Here is a 19,042-nt window from a genome sequence, read left to right as displayed (position 1 = left end):
GTCTCTGATTGTAAGGCAGAAACATATTTTATATCTTGAGTAGATTCTGTTGTTCATTATGGGGAAAAAAATCAGTGTTTCTGATATTTAATGACAATATGTGTGTCCATTCCTGACCTATAATTATGCTGCAAATAAAATTTTAATTATTACTTCAATGCAGGTCCATTACAGCCATCACTTATTTATGTTTGAATAGAGTTTAAAAACTGCTCCTCAATCTTAATAATTTCTGCTGCTAGCTCATTATTAACAAAATAACATGTTTTCTTCCTGTGGGTTCAGTGTGTATTACAGGTTGCAGTGTTTAGAATGATGACAATGAGACAATGACAGGAAACATGCTGGGATGTGCTAACCAAAGTATACAGAGATGCAAGACAAACAGATCGCCAGAATTTGAAAGACCATCCCTGTTTGGGAAACGATGGGATGGTCTTAGATGTTTGCTTGGTGATAAGGAATGTTGAGAAGGAACAGGAAGGGAATATCCAAACTGCTGAATTATCTGTAAAAGCGATGCACCAAACTCCAAAGGGTTCATTGCTCTTCCGTGAATTCTCTAAGGAGGATTGCCCAGCTTGTAAATGACAATCTCTAGAAGTCCAACTTGCATTGCAAATTCACTGAGTACCAAGCACACTACAGGAGTATTAAAATGAGTCGAAGGCAGATTTAACAATTAGTCAAAAATCACTTTGCTCATATATCGTATTTCTTTAGGAAATCTGTTAAGGAAAATTTATGCATGACAAAATAAACAACAGAGACAAGAACCAGAAAGAAAATTCTTAATGTTTCTGAAGCAGGTTACCAAAAAGCCAATGGAAACTGAAGAAAGCTGGAAGACAGCATGGCAGAGGAGCCATCTAACACATGTTCGAAGAATGAGCAAACTCAGGAGTGAAACTCTTGAATCACATACAAATCACCTGGGACTTTGCTAAGAGAACATCTACCCCGATCTAACTTGAAACTTTGCTTTACGTATTTCACTTCTTCAATCAGTTTTGTTTCTCAGTGCTGAGTACCAAACCCGCCTTGCACATGCTAACCAAGCATTCTCCCAGTGAGCTGAGCTGAGAACCCTTTTCATCCAAGTATTTTTTAAGTCTAGTGGCATATAATTCACAGATCATGTCTCTATAATATGATTTTTTTTCTAGGTCTCATTTTAAAGAAATAAAACAAAATTCTATTTTGTTGTCTTGTTTTGTGTTCTGAAACAGGACCTCACTTTGTAGCTCAAGCTGACATAGAACTCCTGTGTATGCCAAGATGGCTTCCAACCCATGATGACCGCCCCCCCCCTTGTTTCAGATTTCCACGGGCTTGGACTGCAGACATGGGCCATGACTAAACTCTTAGTACTTTCCTACACACCAAGAAAATTCAGCGATTTTGGACAATTTTGACACAGTTCATTGTTTCTATGTTTAAAAAAATGTACTAAATTCCCTTTATGAGCTTCTTCTAAGGATTACTGCAGTGTTTTCTGATGGGGCTGATGTGAGGAAGGAAAATATGAACAGCCACTGAGAAATAAACCTAACTAGGTATGCGTGAATTTGTTTATTGCTCCAATCACTAATTTGCATTACCTATACACCCTTCAGGACAAATTATTTTCAAGAACAGTTTTAAATATCATAACACAAATGTATAATAGAATGAGTAGTCCTATTATAATCTCTCTCTCTCTCTCTGTCTCTCTCTCTCTCCCTCCCTCCCTCCCTCCTTTCTGGAATCAAACCTAGAGAGTCTACAATATTAGACAATCACTCTTACACCTACCCAAACAACAGCTCTCATTTGTTTTCATATAATATTTAAGGTTAAAGCAATAATTAATAAAGTATATAGTTTATTCTTTAAAAACTTTTATGACCTTTACCTAGAAAATCTGTGAAGCATTTCATGTTTTCCAAAATACCAACTTAAAAATAGCATGAATATGGCTTTTCTATTTATGTCTATAGTAATGTAAGAAAATACAAGTCTATTGGAATTTTGCTAATAATAAAGTATATATTGTCCATCTTTTACTTAATAAGATACACCTTAAACTTAATCACTTGATTTACACATTTTTCTTACATATAAGCTCTTTAAAATATTATAGCCTTGCAAATGGTTTATGGTCACTTAGAATTAGTAAAACTTCATTTTGATATTTCTTCCAACTTAACTATTCCTTTAAATACTCATTTCATTGATTGCCAATAAATCTAAGGTGGTAGAAATAAAGTCCAACATATTTATTTCTTTTTATCGACACATACATACACACACACACACACACACACACACACATATACACACACAGGCACACCCATATATATTTGAGCTCAGTAGGCTTTGATTGCAAATTTGCTTCCTTAAATATCCAGCTACTGAAGATTTGGCTGAGAACAAAAAGGCTTTTAATTCCTGTGTCAGTGATGTGGACTGGGTTACACATGGCCAGAAAGCACTGCCCTGTTTTGCAGGACACCGTCTAGTTTCATCATTCTAGAGTTAAGGCGTGGTTTATTGAAAGCAACCAAAACAGTGCACAGCTGCAGCGACATGTCACAATTTAGATGTATTTTAGCTTCCACAGAATAGTCAAAGCATAGCCTTCATTTATAATACAGTACATCATAAAACAGAAACATATTCTTTACTTTCACCACCATTTGTTATTTTCTCCTATTGCTATTTTATCCTACAAAAACAGAAACAAACATTTGATTAAACAGAGTATTCTAGTTAACAATTTTAGGGCAATCACTCTTCACTGTAGGTTTTAAAATTTTCACTTACAAATGAAATGATTCATTCTAAAAACTAAATATAAATTAAGCAGTTCATTCTGCTTTTGAAAGTGCAAAATCTGAATTTGAACTGCAGACACAGGGACACCACATATCACCTCAGTTTGTTGCTTTCAATGTCATGACTGAGATCAAACAGTCTCCATCTTTAACTCATCACTTCCCAGAAAACTGGGCCCACAGTTTTGAACAGAAGTGATCAAGCCCAGTTACCTGTCTAATTAATGAAGCATTTAGGTGAGACTCATGAATATACTTCCCCATTCTCCCCAAACACCTTACATACATCAAAATATCCTATTAAGTATTCTCATTTTCAAAAATGTTCAGGAAGAACTGACCTTTAAAATCTCATAAAATTATATCATCTTCCTTCATGATTACTTACTTAGTAGACTATATTCTAGAAAATATTGATTTTTCTGCCAAAATATCACATATGAAAGTAGCCTGAGATCACTTGAAGATATTAAGCAGGGGAGAAGTGGTTGCAGGAATGTAAAATGAATAACAATTCACTCTGGAGAGTTCTGCTAATGCACACTGCTGAAGTATTTCTGGACTGAACCAAGAGCAAACACACAATATCGTTGTTTCTTTTCCTGTGTTTCTATATATGATACTGTTTCAATTTCATTGTCAACAAGAGTCTGTTTACCATCTTCCCATTGTTAATTATGGGAAACTGGTTTTCTTGAAATATAAGAGACTTTTGTAACGCTTGTCCAGACATTTGAAGGCAGACACTGACCATTCCTCTAATGTTTGTACCAAGCCAGAAACTCGCTTAAAATACGTTGTTTCTTCTCATCGCGTACAACTTATCTCTCACTGAAATAAAAGAAAGAGAATTTTTTAAATTTCTTTATTGAGCTTTTCAAAATTTCATGCAACATTTCCCACTCATATCCAGATCCCCTCCCCCTTCCATGCCCCCTCCTATCCCCCCTCAAACCCTATGCGCTCTGTTATACATGCTGAGTCCTATTCATTCAGATGTTTGTACCCAAATGTCCTTCAGTGTAAGTGCGTCCACTGGCATCTAGTCAGCCCATCCGTTGGTCGTTTGTAAGTCATGCTCTCCCACACCCAGCAGCAATCAGTCTCAAATAGTTCTCAGTCTAGTGCTGGCCTGCTACCTATTTCTCACCTCCTTATTGGGCCCTTGTTTAATTGAGCTGACATGGGTTCAAAATTTCAAAGCGCTTCTGTCCTGGTTATCAGTCCCTGAGATAACAAAGTTATATTCTGGTTTATCTGAAGATCACGGTGTGAATTCTGAACGCTAATCACACAACTGAGTTGCAAAGATCAAGTAGAACAGTGAAGGGCTAAAAGACAAGATGCAGTCTAATGCAAATCTGTGTATAAAGAGGCATCATACTGACCTGATCTGATCTTTGGTACATTACAAAGCTTTTCATACAGGAGCATCTGGTCAACTTCTCTAGCCTGTGTTTCTCTCTGTCTCTGTGTCTCTCGCTCTCCCTCTTTCTCTCCCATCCCTTGTTCTTACCTTCTTCTCCCTTTTCTTTCTTCCCCTCCCTTGCTTTCCCTCTTCCTTTCTAAAGTATGAGGGAAAATATTTGCATACATTAAAATCATGAAGAACCCAAAACATCTGGAAATATTAGAAGCAAAGCAAAATAAAGGGAGAAAATCCAAATTTAAAAATGCAGATGTGTAATTGTGCTGTCAGTTTTCTTACAAGGGACTAAGAGCAGAAATAACCAGAAGCCACTGGCAGAAAATTAAAATACTTTCATGAGCCCTTGCCAAGGTAAAAACAGTGAAATTGGTAACACAATATGGACAGGGTCTTTCTAGACTGAGGTCTGAAAATGTTACCCTGTGCAATTTAATAAATTAAGCATTTCAAAAAAATATCTTTTTCATTAAAGCACAATAAAAGTTTTTCATACTCTCCCTTCTCTCTTTGGTCATTAACATGAGGCAGTTATTCGAGGTTTGGCTTTCATCAATGACAAGCTCTTTCCTCCACCCTTTCTAAGACCCTCTAATACTGCTGAGTGGCGAGAAATTACAGATGCAAGACGGCTGACAAATGACTGCCAGACCCCTCCCCCAGTGCCTAGACACTCAAAGCCCCTGCCAGAACACGCCTGAACACAGCGCCCTTCCAGACAAAGACACAAAGATTCCATTTTCCCAGTGAAAATAGATTGCATGTGTAAAACACTGGTGAGAAAAATTGAAAGCTGACACATATGTGCAGTCTTGGAAGGCAGGGCTGAATCTCTCAGAAGATTGAAATTGCACTTGATTGCATCAAAGCCTAACAAATGCTATTTAACCTAAAAGTCTTTTCAGTCTTTAAAAAAGACATCCAATGGCAAGATATTTTATTTGTTTAAGCACATGGTTAAGAAGGAAAAATAATCTTGAGCTTAGTAGAGAGATATTGATTACACACTACTGTTGGATAAAGGATCAACCTTGGCTCTCGTCATGGGGGTCTACAAAATAAGAGGGCATTTTTTTAAAATTAAAACCTTATTGAATCAAAGGGTTCAGAAAGATAGTATTAAATTATTATGAGTATGTTTCCTGTGAAAAGAATCTCCTCCCAGCACCCCCAGGGTATCATTACTGGAGAGGCAGAGAGCACGTTATTAGAGATGCAAAGGTTGGCGTCCGAGCCTTGCCAAGCATGCAAGTTTCAGCTCGTGCACCCAGAACCTTGACTTCCACAGTAAGAAATGTCTGCATGGCCTCCCCACCATGCCAAGCAATGCGTAGGTACAAAGGCCAGGACTGGACAAAGGTCATCTACCGAGAAACATTGTGCCTTTCTTCCTGCATATCCATCTACTCTACACAGCAGATGCATTCAATAGGTGGAGGAAACTTGGCTTAATATGCTTTAGAAAGCCTATACAGTGAGTTCCAGGACAGCTGGGGCTACAGAGAGACCCTGTCTCAAAAAGACCAAAAGAAAAAAGAAAAGAAAAGAAAGTGTACTATTAACAGGTTGAAAAATAATTAATACTAGCTGTCAGGGGTAACAGACCAAGAAATCACACTGGGGATATTTTAATTGAAAAAGTTTTACAACAAATTAAAAAACAAAACCTCTAGAACACTTTTTTGTACTTTTCTAAGATCTCTAACTCTCCAATTTCTTGGGCCGATAGAAACACCAGTGAGAGAGAAAGAAACAAAATATTTCATAATCCGTAAAGAGATGCCTTGGAGGATTGTGAGAATATTATGTAAACCCTATGATTGCTACAATATTTTGCACAAACTCTTATTTCAGAATACAATGTAACTATCATTTCCATTTTGAGGAGAATATTAGTAATTGAAAGATATTTCTAATATTAGCTAGAAAAAGTAGTATTCTATTTGTGGTACTAAAATACTCCATCTAAAGGGGCCCAAAACATTAATATGTTTATCAAAAATTAACACCAGTTCAGTTGCAAACATCACTTCTTTCCCAGCTCAGTCGTGCTACATGCTTACCTAGATTTCATCTCTCCCTTTTCCTACCTATAATATAAAGAATGTCACCAGTTGTAGGAAATTGAGTATCAGTCTATGAGGAAATCATTCATTCCTAAATGCTGGTTTGTTTGTTAAGAGGAACAAGTGTGAAATGTTTACTATTTTAAAAACTTCAAAGTACAATATGCTAAGCAGCTCACTCCCTAATGTATTCAGGACATTAATCAGTTCAAAACTATGTAGTCACCACAGCACAGTGCTGGGTAGAGAGTCTATTTACTTCTCAAAATGCCTCAACTTCTTTAACCTTCCATATAATACTCTGCTTTAAAATTTCTTGAAGTGTACGTGACGTTTGTTAACTCACTGTCCTCCCTAACCATTCCTCAACTAAGTGCTCTGAATCCATCAGTGACACAGGCTGAGCCAGATGACAAGACAGGACACTTCCCACTAGAAAAAAAAGACTGTACAGCTTCTCCTGACCTGGGAGCCTCAGTCTGGCCTGGGGAGCAGTGAAGGACAGTAGAGAGGTCAGACCCTCCTGGCATTTTCAGCCAACAAGGTCGTCCTCACTCCTTAAGCAGCTTCCTAACTAGACCCTGGAGCCTCAGCCCAGGTTGAGTGAGCACAGACTGTCCCAGAAAGAAGACAGCGTATAAAACAGGAAGTATTCAAGAAAGCCAATCTGCTCTGGAAATGATAAGAGAAATATATTCCAAAGAAGAAAATATATAATGATCAACCTTAGAAAATCAACAAGCAGAAATAAAAAATAATATATTTTGCTTTGCTTTTGTTATTTTGCCCCTTTGTTTTCTAGTTACCAGGACTCTCTAATTTAATATTGAAAGAAAACACATTTCGCATCTTTTGTCTGCCTTTATCCCAATTAAAAGATGAACAAATCACATTACTTAATTGCTATATTTCTTATCTGAGTACATATTATCAAAGACTGGAAGAATGACATAAAGATAAAATAATCCTAACAGGCAACTAGTCTCATCAGAGAAATTCGATGATAAAAAACAAAGACATTTAAGGTATTTCAGAATGAAAACAAGATTTCATTAATAACTGAGGTATTACTTAATATTTTAGATGCTTTTATGTATGGGAAATACATTCTAGAGGAAACTAATCCTCATCGTTAATTAGCAGGTTAAAGGTAGCCAAAATTATTAGTTCATCTTTTCAAGGGTCTTTTGCTAGTAGACAAGGTGTATTTATGGGAGAATGAGACTCCTGGTACCAGATTAGTAGTCCTCAAAGAGGTATAATGTAAGATGTTAGGGGTGTGCAATTCCTCTGGATTGTTGAACTGGAAATCATCTCCATATAAAGGCTAAAAACAAACTTCAGTTAATTTGCTTAGTGTGGCCTGAGTTCAACAGAGGATCTTGCCTTGTTTTTACAGGGGTCCTGGTAAAGGATCAAGAGATCCATGAAGGAAATGAAGGCAGTTTTATCTACATCTTCAATGCATTTGTGGAGCAACAGAAGAAAGGTGGATGTCTCCAGGAGAGTAAGGAGCACGGCTCCTTTAAAATTAGGATGTGATTAAGGTATGTCCCTCCTTTGAGCTCCGTGGAAATGCTTTGTTCTTTCCATACCAGTTCTCTCTCTCTCTCTCTCTCTCTCTCTCTCTCACTCTCTCTCTCCCTCCCCTCCCCCCCCCCTCCCTCTCTCTCTTTCCCTCTCTCCCTCTCTCTCTCTCTCTCTCTCTCTCTCTCTCTCTCTCCCTCCCCTCCCCCCTCCCTCCCTCTCTCTCTTTCCCTCCCTCCCTCTCTCTCACTTTTTCTCCTCCTCTCCTCTCCTCCCCTTTCTTCCTCTCATTAGCAGATGTCTCATATGATTTATAATTTATGTTGTTTACTGTCCTTTCATCAAATGCATGCTCCATCAGTTAGGCAAACCAGATGCCAGAGTACCTAAGTAGACAGTGGAGGAGAATGGTATGCATGAGCCGCACCCACTGTCTCATCAGGGCACTTATAATAAGCATCTTGGTGCCACTGAATGCAATGCTGTGTTCAAATAATAGTTTTCATCTTCACCCTTTTTAAATATATAAGTAAACCTTGAAGCCCTTTGAAGGACCTAACTCAACAACTTACACATGAAAATAGCTCAGTAAAGTTTTGAAAAACATGCTTGCGTAAAATCTAAAGCATCTTTCCATTTTTTTTTTAAAGAAAATCCTTCAGGTAAATGAGGTCGTTTAATAAGACACATGACAATCTCAGTTATGAGGATCATTATTGTGTGCTCTGGGTGCCATTTTATGTTCCCAGTAGGTTTCCTTTTTTTTCTCTTCAAAATTTCCAGGCTGTCTACAGCTCTTTATGCATATTATATGCATAAAGCATATTTGTGTGTTTCCCCAAAGCTACACTAGTTGTTGTTGCTTTTTTTATTTAAGTAAAACCAAACTGAAAAAAAAATCCTTTGTTAAGTGGTCAGACAGACTGGAACTAGAGGATTATAGGTAAGAGGGATAAAATGAAGGGTTGAAAGCTATAATTTCTATTTTTGTGGTGGCAATGCAATCAGCTGCTGGAGTCAGGCAGTTGAAGATATGAATATTGGAGCCTAGAGCCAGGACAGACTACCCAGTCTGGGGGTAAGTAGACCCCAGCTTTGCAGATGGGCTGTGTGTTGTGGTGGCAAGTCCTTGCTGAATGCTTTCATCACTTACTGTCCATCATCCCCCCACACCTGTGACCCTTCTGGTTGACTATATCCCTTCCAGTTGACCATATCCCTTCCAGTTGACTATATCCTTGCCTTTTACAAGTCTGCATTTTATTGTCCTTCTTTTCATTTCCTTACTTTAAAGTAAAGCAAGACAACACAAAAACAACAGCTATTAGGCCCCTGACTCCTGTTGTATGCTGAGAAGTCCTAAAGCAAAGGTACTTTGAGACATTGCCTCCTCAGTGGAGCCTCCTCTAACTTTTATATTCACAATGTACTTGAGAGTTTCAGTTCATAACTTAGCCTATATTTTTATTGAATTTAAAAAAATTATAGAATTGATACAAAGCTAGAAATTCTATAATGTGACTCTTATTCAGATGAAAAAAAATTAAGCCCTGAAAGTCATCTGTCCTAAGTCAGTCAATTAACTTGAAAGTGCTATTGGCTTAATTATAGTTTTGCATATATGTAGACAGAGTAAATATGCACTCAGAAAGGCTCTCTGAGAAATGTTTGAGGAGATATATGATTATCAAAATACACACATAGTAAAATGTAACTACCATTCAACATAGACAAGAGTAGGTTTTAAATTGTCTGAGGATAATATGCATATGGCAAAACTGACTTTAATTATATATCTTCTGACATTTGTGTATGTATTAAGTACAACCAGATTCTGCACATAAACATTGTATTATGTATACATGCACAATACCCAAATGACTTTTAAAATTCTGGTTATCACTCACTGTCTTGTAGCTTTGATCAGAGCCAAAAGAATGCCCAGAAGACAGGAAAATAAGCTGCTACACGAGTTGTGCTAAAAATTCAGGAATTCTCTTCTTTTTGTTAGCATTGTGCTCTGAAAAACACTGAATAAGAAAAAGGCTAATTTCTCGTTTACGAGTTTTCCCACAAGGATTGGAAGAGATAGAAGTAAGGGGAGCAAAGCTTGGCAGACCAGCACCTCAATCCTACCATTAGAAGAATTGGTGATAGTCTATGGGAATTACAGGCTATTCTTGAAGATATGATTTTCATAATGTTTTAAAAAAAAGGTATTTACTACATCAATAAATATTTATATGCATTAAAGCTTTTGATTTTGTTTTGCTCTTGAGACAAAGGCTCACTCTACAGCCCAGGATGACAATAAAGTCATAGGAATCCTCCTGCTTCTAATTCCTGAATGCCGAGATTGTAAGCATTAACCACCACAGTTGGCTTAAATTTTTAATTATAACCCTAAATGAACTTTCTACTTTTTCTACGAAATTCAAAGTTTTACAGAAAATTATTACCCTGATTAATATTCAAAACATTTTACAAAAATGTGTGGTGATATTCCTGGAGATGAGAATTGCGGTGTTCTGGTTGTAATGATATTTTGATTTAAATGTTTTAAATATGGTTGTTTCTTTAGTAAAAGATGAACATTTTAAAGCAATAGCAGTACTTAAGTGGTTCTCAGGTTCTACCATCAAATGATGGTTGCTACTTATTCATGATGTAGGTACCAAGCATTGAGATTGCATGTAAGTAAAATAGAAATACTATAATCATATTTTTTTTTAAAAGAATGAAACCAGAATTTTGTGTCAGTTTGTAGTTTTGTGTTTCAGGTGTTCCCAGTTCAACTACTTGCCTCCATGGTTTTCATAGGAAAATAGTAGCCAAATTACAAAATATTATAGTGTGAGGCTGGAGAGATGGCTCAGCAGTTAAGAGCTCTGACTGCTCTTTCAAAGGACCCAGGTTCGATTTCCAATACCCACATGGCAGCTAACGACCATCCATAACTCCAGTCCCAGGGGATCCAACATTTTCTTCTGACCTCTGCAGGCATTACACAACATGGGTGCACTTACACACATATAGGCAATACACTCACACACATAAAATAAAAAATAATAAATAAAAATATTATAATATTATAATATATTCTGAATTCAGACATGAACAATTACATTCTCTTAACTAAAAAAATTTTAAGGAAATCAGCACAAATAAACAAGTGGTTTTTTTCATGCATTTTCTTGTAGACTAATCCGCTGCAATTAGGTTTTATATTTGTTGGCCTAATGTTTGGGAAGAGATTCATGGTTAATACCAGATGAGTAGGTGTGTAGTGTCTGTATTCTTCATAAATATATCCATGATCAAATGCTACAAAGACAATTATGTTTCATGCAAAACTGCCTCTTAAAACCTTCAGAGGCAGGAAGCATAGCTGCATTTCCCCTGCGTACAGCATATGCTATAAATAGAAGGGAAGGATGTAGCTCAATGGAAATTTAAAATGGACTATATGGAAATCCATTTTCCCCAACTCGCTATTTTAAATTTCAAAATAAATTATAAATTCACAATAACATTTCTCCAGCGTTAGCTTTATGTTGTAAAATTATACTACCTTCTGAATAGTATCTTTAGTCAGGGAGACCTAGAAAAAAACCTATGGGGAAAAAAAATCACATCATGTACGCGAGAATGTATTTCCAGAGCTTTTACAGATTTTTAAAGGCACATTGAAAGGTGTTTATTGCATATAATCCATTTTGTTTAGAAACAGGGCTTCATGCTTTAGCATATAATTTCCTATTGAGAAAATGTAGGAATTAAAAATACAAAGTCTTATTAGGAGCTGTGTTGGTATAGTGAGTACGATGAGTACGCACAATATTGCTCTGTGCACTGACTTGCTTTGCACAGGAAGAAAGTGGTTAGCAAAGCCAGGCATTCACACAAGGTGTGCTGCATAGCTCAAAATTCCAAGCCAAAAGAAAACTGAAATGCAGATCCCACACTGGCCTAAAATAATTAGCTACTTTTTCTGCACTGGGGATTGAAGCTCTTTGCAGGACTTGAAAATTAGAGCAGAGCTTTGAGTACATAAAAGGGGAATTTCACTCATCTTATGGGGTTATACCACGATGACTGAAGGCTTTCATTTCCCATGTAACACAGAAACCATAGTAACTATGGCCAATTTATATTGAGCGGAGAGTTGTGATTTTTCTGTACACCAAGGTTGCTCATCCTCATCACTTTTGATATTTTGGTCTAGATAATTCTTTTTGTGGGGACATTGGGCATCCTTGGCTCTACCTACTGGGTATCCCTCTTTTCACCATGCTTATATCCAGATACGGGCAAATGTCCTCCAGAGAATAAAATATCCCCTGACTAAACAGCTACCTGCTTAGAAAATTGTGGGTTTTTTCCCTTCAATCATATTTAATCCTTGCACACACCTTAATAGAAATTGTATCTACAATATTTTCTGTACTGAGTGAATAGCTCTATAACATGAATGTTTCTGCAGAACAAGGTTTTATCTGTATATATAAAACTGGAATTTCAATGAGTCTTTCATCGCTGAATTATTTGCATGATAACACATGGATTTTAAAGGCCATGTAATGTGGGCTAATACTTAGTGCTTTGCTTGGGAATAGTCAAAGTACACAGCTATATTGGTATAAAATGTTTGCCTTTTCTTACACATGGAAAGATTTCTTGTGTATTATTGTTAAATATAGTAATGTGTTTTCAAAGGACACTTTCTACAACAGAGACCAAAATAAATCTATTTGAATGATGCTCTGTGAATCTGAGCTTAGAGGTGGTATCCTCATTGTGATTTTCCATACATTTTCAATTTCTCTTCATATTAAAGTAAAGCTTCCTTGGGATAACACCTAAAATATTAAAAGCTGAAGAAATAGCTGAGGAAATCATGCAAGAATATTAGAAAAATGGATTGCTAATCTCAGCCACTTTTTATCCCTAGTGATGAGGTGGCACATGGGCATGCCTTTCTTTTGTGCGTTCTGTATGTGTTTGTGCCAGTGGTAATGTTGATAGGAAAAAATATAACATTATAATGGCCACAAAGAAACCTAGAGGGTAAGTCATTCAAAGAGAACTCTCCAGGAAGCAGAGTCTTAGGCTTGAGGCCACAGGACAAATTTATTACATGGCCTCGATGTAATCTTTTTTTCAAAATTGTTAAAGTTAAAACACTATATTTTAATCTGACTTCATTCATATTAACAAAATGCTACAGTGAACAAGTCAGAACTATTAATTGATGAATATTAATTGTAAGAATAAAATATAATGTCCAGTGAGTGTACATGTATGTACATGTGTGCACATGTATGGTATGCTCACGTGTGTTCATGTGGCCTCCCTTCTGAACACCTTTGATAACAGAGTTGGATTTCTTGAATGTTTCCTTGTTCTTTTTAGTTTTTATGGATTTCTCTAAAGTTTCTGAGATTTTTCTGGCTTATGACCTCTATCAGGTGACGGAGAGGCAGTGAAATTTAAACATATTGTGCTTCTATGCTCTTATGTGCTTGGAGTTTGCTCTTCGGTTGCCTGGATCCACAAAGGTTGAAATATCAGGCTTTTCTTTGTGGAGCCGAGTTGCACTCTAAGGCAATCGGGTTCTGTTCCACTCAAGCACTCACTGTGACACCACTGATCACAAATCTCCATTTGTCTACAGTGTCAAGATTTAGACACAAAGTCAGGAAACTTTAGAGCTCCAGTTTGTAGTAACTATGTCATAAAATGGCCTTATGCTTATAGTTTACTTTTTTCTTTATGAAGAGTATGAAGCAATTATGCTGTGTCTCTATATATTGCATTGAAAAATTACCATGACGTCTTTGCCTGATAGTAAATCACATAGCATGCGATAAAAAGAAAGATAGACATAAGAACTTACTGCTGGCGTGTAGGAGGCGGTAAAATACTCTTTAGAGGAGGTATGCTTGCATTAAGAGGAAATTACAATTTCATAATGATGTACTGGGAAACTATTTCCATCAACTTATTTCCTAAAGCCACTTTTAACCACCATAGACTTCTAGACTAGAGTTTCCCAAACTTCTTCTGTATCAGAACTTCTTGGAGAGTTTGTCAAAACATTCACTACTCAGTTTGGCCCTGACGTTTATGCTTCAAGTAAGGTCTGAGAATCAGCATTTATCACAAGCTCTCTAGTAGTGTGGACCTCAGAGGGTCACTGTTGTACAGGTGTGCTGAAATTCAGGAACCACTTCTAAGTTTGAGTTAAGAATTTGCTCTTTATTAAAAATGGCAAAGACTATCCAGACCAAATAAACCTGTGAAGTGCGTGTACTCATTTGTATATAATACACCGAGTCAGTGTTATCACCTGCATGAATGCCTGCTAAGTGGGCTTACTTCAATGAGATTCTTCATATGCCATTGAAAGAGAGGAAGCATTAAGAGAAAGTGAAACAGGTGAACTCTTCCCAAATGTAGATTTCAATCAGTTTAATTTTGAAATACATACTACGCAGTACCACTAAACCAAAAAATACTTTCTCATCAGTATTTCATACATCTTCTTCGTTACACTGATTCCACCTTCTCTAAAAGAATGAATGCTTCTCTCAGTGTCCAACCTTCATGCTGCTCAATGTCTCTTGGCCTAAGAGATGTTATATAACTTACAGGTACTGCAAGACTTTACTAATTCAATACTGCTATTTAAAACTGGTCAAGATCCCATTAAATTGAAGATATCTGTGGGGCATAGGAAGTTTTATGCTTAACTCAGAACTTGAACGCACATTTTCACGGATAGGCAGGTGTCCCCAGAACATGCTCTTAGGGTAGTGAACAATGTGAATGAAATGGTAACTTAAAGAGCTCACATGTGGATTTCAGGGCTGTTGGACATGTGCTCATATTTTGTACCTTACTTGAAAGTATTCGAGGAGAACCAATCATATTGAGGAGTACATGAGTCAGATATAATGGACCAGGAGTCTCAAAAGAGAAGTCAGTTTCTAAGCCTAACTCCCACATTACACCCAATGAGAGAAATATGGTATAAAAATGGTGTCTGTGACTTGTGGCAGTTTCACTGACAATTGCTTCAGGTGAGTTGCTATAATATGCAGTTTTCCACAGAAACCAAGAAAACCTTGTGGCTCTAAGAGGAGACGACAGCTGGAAAGAAGCAGTGGACAGGTCTTTCTCTTCATGCTTGGGAGAAGGAATCCAAAGTTGAATTGTAACTCACAACCACACCAAGGTACCAAAGTTTTGAATAACTTGTAGTTAACTTGATGACATAGCAGGCAAGATGCAAAGGAATTGCTATCAGTTGAATACTAGAAAGTCATCATCCTTTCTCTCTATTCAGCTATCATCATCCAAAGAGCCTGGAGCAGAAGTGCCAATTTATTTATTCATGTTCAAATGTTTTCTGTTCTCTTAAGGCAATGGATAAGCTACATACTAGAACCCTTATAATTAAACTTCATTATTTATTTCCTGGCTTTATAAAATCATTGTTTGCTAACACCTAAGGATGGTTTATAAATCTAATGATGCAGCTTTGAGAGCCCCTGCCCTCTTTGTTTTCCACATACTTTAACAATCCTGGCCTGCCTTTTCCACAGAGGCAAAGGCACAGATCTCCACTCTTTAACATAAAAACCTCCAGTTCATCTTGTGCATATCCAGAGTGCTGGCATTAATGCCGGATCCAGGGTTTTCAATGGGGAGGATAATCTGTGATAACAAAATTGTATCCCTTTCTTCCTGCAATTACCTCACCATCCTTAACAGCCGTGACATCTGGAAGCCCCCAGCTACTGCTGCAGCTGTGACTCCTGCCTGTCCTGTGGCAGGAAGTTAGGAGCACATTCCGAAGAGCAGTCATTGTTTGATGTTTTCTGGGAACTCAAAGCTGTGTACATTGGAGAGCACCTTACATGTGTAAGCATATTGGGAATCATACATGTGTAGCCCTACAGTCTGAACCACTTACAGTTGGTGTAGGTTGTCTTTCTCTTAGCAACACAATTACACACATGCACACACACACACACACACACACACACACACACACATTGTGACACGCCTTGAATTTACCATTTTGAATTTGATGTACATGCGAGAATGAAGCTCCTTGTGCTCGTCCTCAGTGCTCCGTATGTTTGATATGGACACACCTTTGCCCCCACTGTCTCATATAGTCAAGGTAAAGGAATGCTTGCCCGAATACACTCTCCTCTTTAGAGTGCTGGGGAGAATTAAATGAGAAAGTACGTGCTGTAAGAATCATAGCATTCTATTTGTTCAAATAGCACTTCAGATAATAAATTAATTTCCAAAAACTGGGGAATTTGCTAAAACTCGAGAGGCCTCCAAGTGAAGCTCAGGATTACTAGGTGTCAGGAAAACCCAACTGTATTTTGGCTTCTCAAAATGTGTAAAATAATTTTGTGTTTTAAAGATGATATATACATTAGTTTATTTAGATTGCTTTTAACTCTTTAAAAATGATCAGAAGGGATGTGTACTAGATAGGCTTGCTCTTAACTTACCTTCTAAACAGCCATAATTATCAGCCTCTTTTAAAGAGAATTTAGTGGGTTTTGTTCATAAAATTAAGAGTAAAATGGATTTTACTAATGCCCTACAATTATTTTGTTAATCAAAATGATTGCCAGCAATCGTCTAGAAACTGAACTGATTTGCTACAGATTGGAGCTTGCTCTGATTCACAGCCCTGCCTGTTAAAAATATAATTACATATGATTTTTATTTAGTTTACTAATTTTGTTTTTATTTCTGTTTATCCATCTTGCCTACAATTACTCCAAAACATGAAAATATTCTCCCTAACATATTATTTGCTATAATTGGATACTTAATTTTTCTCTTTGCCTGATTAATTTTTTTAAATTTTGCACTCATAGTGATTAAATACTGTCTCGTGATATAACAGTTATTTCAGACAGGCTTGTATCATTTATACAGTGACTGTAATGTCTAATATCCTTTTCTGATTAGAATTTCTTGGCACCATGTTTATATTTTTATGATACTGATTCTATGTATGCTTAAACATTGTGTTGGCTTTAGCTGATTGTTCCTCTGATAACCAGAACTTATTGGGCATTATCATAGTACTTTAATACCTCAGTGCATAGAAAGGTTTGAATCACTTTGAAAGAAATATGTATTTATATGGTAGCTGTTTACCTTCACTCTTCTAGAAAATTACTTGAGGCTCATCCTCAAGTAATTATAGAATTAGCAATTATACAATCCAGAAAGATGTTGACACATGGAGTTTTAAAAATCCATTTGAAAATCAAATACAAAATATGTAACATCTTGTACAACTGTTTGTTGGCTCCCTGCTGCCATGGTTCCTTATCTCAATGACAGTTCCCTCCCATCATCACACACTGAATAAGAGCAAATTCTGGATCAATCTTGAGCTATTCTTTTGTAGACAGATGAACTATTTTCAAAATCAATAAATCAGAATTGTTTTTATAGTGGTCTGTTTACACGTCATTGATGCTTTGCAGAGGTTTGGGCAAAATACTATTTTACATTGCCAAGTGATCCACTTACAGAGGAGCAGCCGAGCTCCTGACTCTGTGGTGGGGACTCCTAGGGTGAGGCTCCTGAAGACTGGCACACACAAAGACTTGCTCTCAGGCAGTTTCCTCTCCTCTGCCCCAGTAGTAGTTGCAACTATGTAACAAAGATCCCTCAACCTGGGTCTCCAGGAGCCCTGACTCTGGCAGACAGCAGAGGAGCCACTGTTTCTATGGATAACGAACTACTCACAAGCCAGATGGTGAAGTTTATTAAGATTTTCCCACTCAATACATTTTGACAACAGAGCTCTTATTTATTTATTTATTTATTTTTATTTTATGTGTATGAGTGTTATGCCTGCATGTATGTAAGTGCACCTGTGTCACACAATGCCCACAGAGGACAGAAGAGGGTCTTGGATCCCCTGGAACTGGAGTTACAGATGGTTGTTAGCTACCATGTGGGTGTTGGGAATCAAACCAGGGTCCGCTGCAAGAGCAGCCAGTGCTCTTACATGCTGAGCTATCTCTCCAGCCCCCAGTCGTCTTTTTTATGGGACTTGGGTAGGAACCCAGGGCCCTACTTTATACATGCTAGGTAAATGTTCTATCACTAAGTTATATTCTCAGACTGGAAATGTTATTGTTGGTCATGAAATAGTCTTGTCTTCAATTATTGCAAAGTTCTCACCTAGAAAAGATATTAAAAATGATTCTTGAATATGAGAATTGATAGACATAACAAATTAAAATTTCAGCATATTAGCTTAAAACTTGGCAAAAATATGACCGACTATCTTTTAAAGAAAATACTACTCATTAAAAATATTATTACCATACAAATGTATGAGACCTAGACTATACCAAGATCTGAAAACTGTCACCAACATATTAGCAAATACACAAAATATATGGTTTTGACACAAATTTTATAACATCACATGTAACAAACAATCAAATATATATCTAAACCAAAATAACTGTCTTCCTTTGTCTGGTTTTCCATTGTGAGTCTGTAAGGATAATCCTCCACATCATTAATTTCCTTGAAAAGTTGGCAGATATTCTTAAAATTATAATTATAATTTAAGACCAAAATTTTGTCAACATTTCATAATTTTCTCTGTGACTTGGAGACTTGCTCTGAGAGCATCGGCATATTTATTACAGACTCTTAGCTCTTGGGTTTCCTCTGAAGCCAGAGCTGTGTTTGTGCTCTATTTAGTCTTATGAGCTAAATATCTCCCTATTGTTTCAAAAGGAAAGAGTACAAAGACGAGCAGAATCCCACAAAGCTCTTACTTCCTAGCATACAAATATGTAAGCGGTCTTTATCAAGACATGAAGTTAGAGTCTAGTCACTTTAAACCCAGATGCTGGTATTTTGGGCACATTGTTTTGAGCACTACACAATCGAAATGTAACCTAAAATAACGATGGAAGAGAGGGAAGCTCTGCCCCATGCAACGTGCATTACTTTTTATGTGGTGTTAACAAAATGACTTGATGGAAAATGAAATCTGTCTTCGTTTAAGACAGAAGCACAAAGACATTTTCTATCTGGACAACAGATTTCAGCATTACAAGATCAAAGGAACAATTTTATCTGCATTGTGACTACAGACCAAAAGACTTCACAGCATTCCTGTCTCCCTGCTA

At 36.9% G+C, this 19,042-nt stretch overlaps 1 long non-coding RNA gene across 2 annotated transcripts in view; it reads left to right on the top strand.

Annotated features, from left to right (window-relative positions):
- LOC103731801 overlaps positions 1–19,042 on the top strand; it is a 71,524-nt gene that overhangs the window by 26,128 nt on the left and 26,354 nt on the right. Inside the window, exons 2-3 of one of the 2 annotated variants that reach the window (XR_607174.2) lie at positions 7,708–7,855; positions 8,844–8,913. This is a non-coding gene — a long non-coding RNA (uncharacterized LOC103731801). Of the gene's footprint in view, positions 1–7,707; positions 7,856–8,843; positions 8,914–14,948; positions 16,590–19,042 lie in introns of those variants that run through there. The other variant, XR_003849123.1, reaches the window with a different exon arrangement.

Source organism: Nannospalax galili, unplaced genomic scaffold, assembly GCF_000622305.1.
Source record: "Nannospalax galili isolate Female #2095 unplaced genomic scaffold, S.galili_v1.0 scaffold113, whole genome shotgun sequence".
NCBI lineage: Eukaryota > Metazoa > Chordata > Mammalia > Rodentia > Spalacidae > Nannospalax > Nannospalax galili.
The sequence above is the reverse complement of the archived record's forward strand: the minus strand, read 5'-3'. Positions and strand labels throughout refer to the sequence as shown.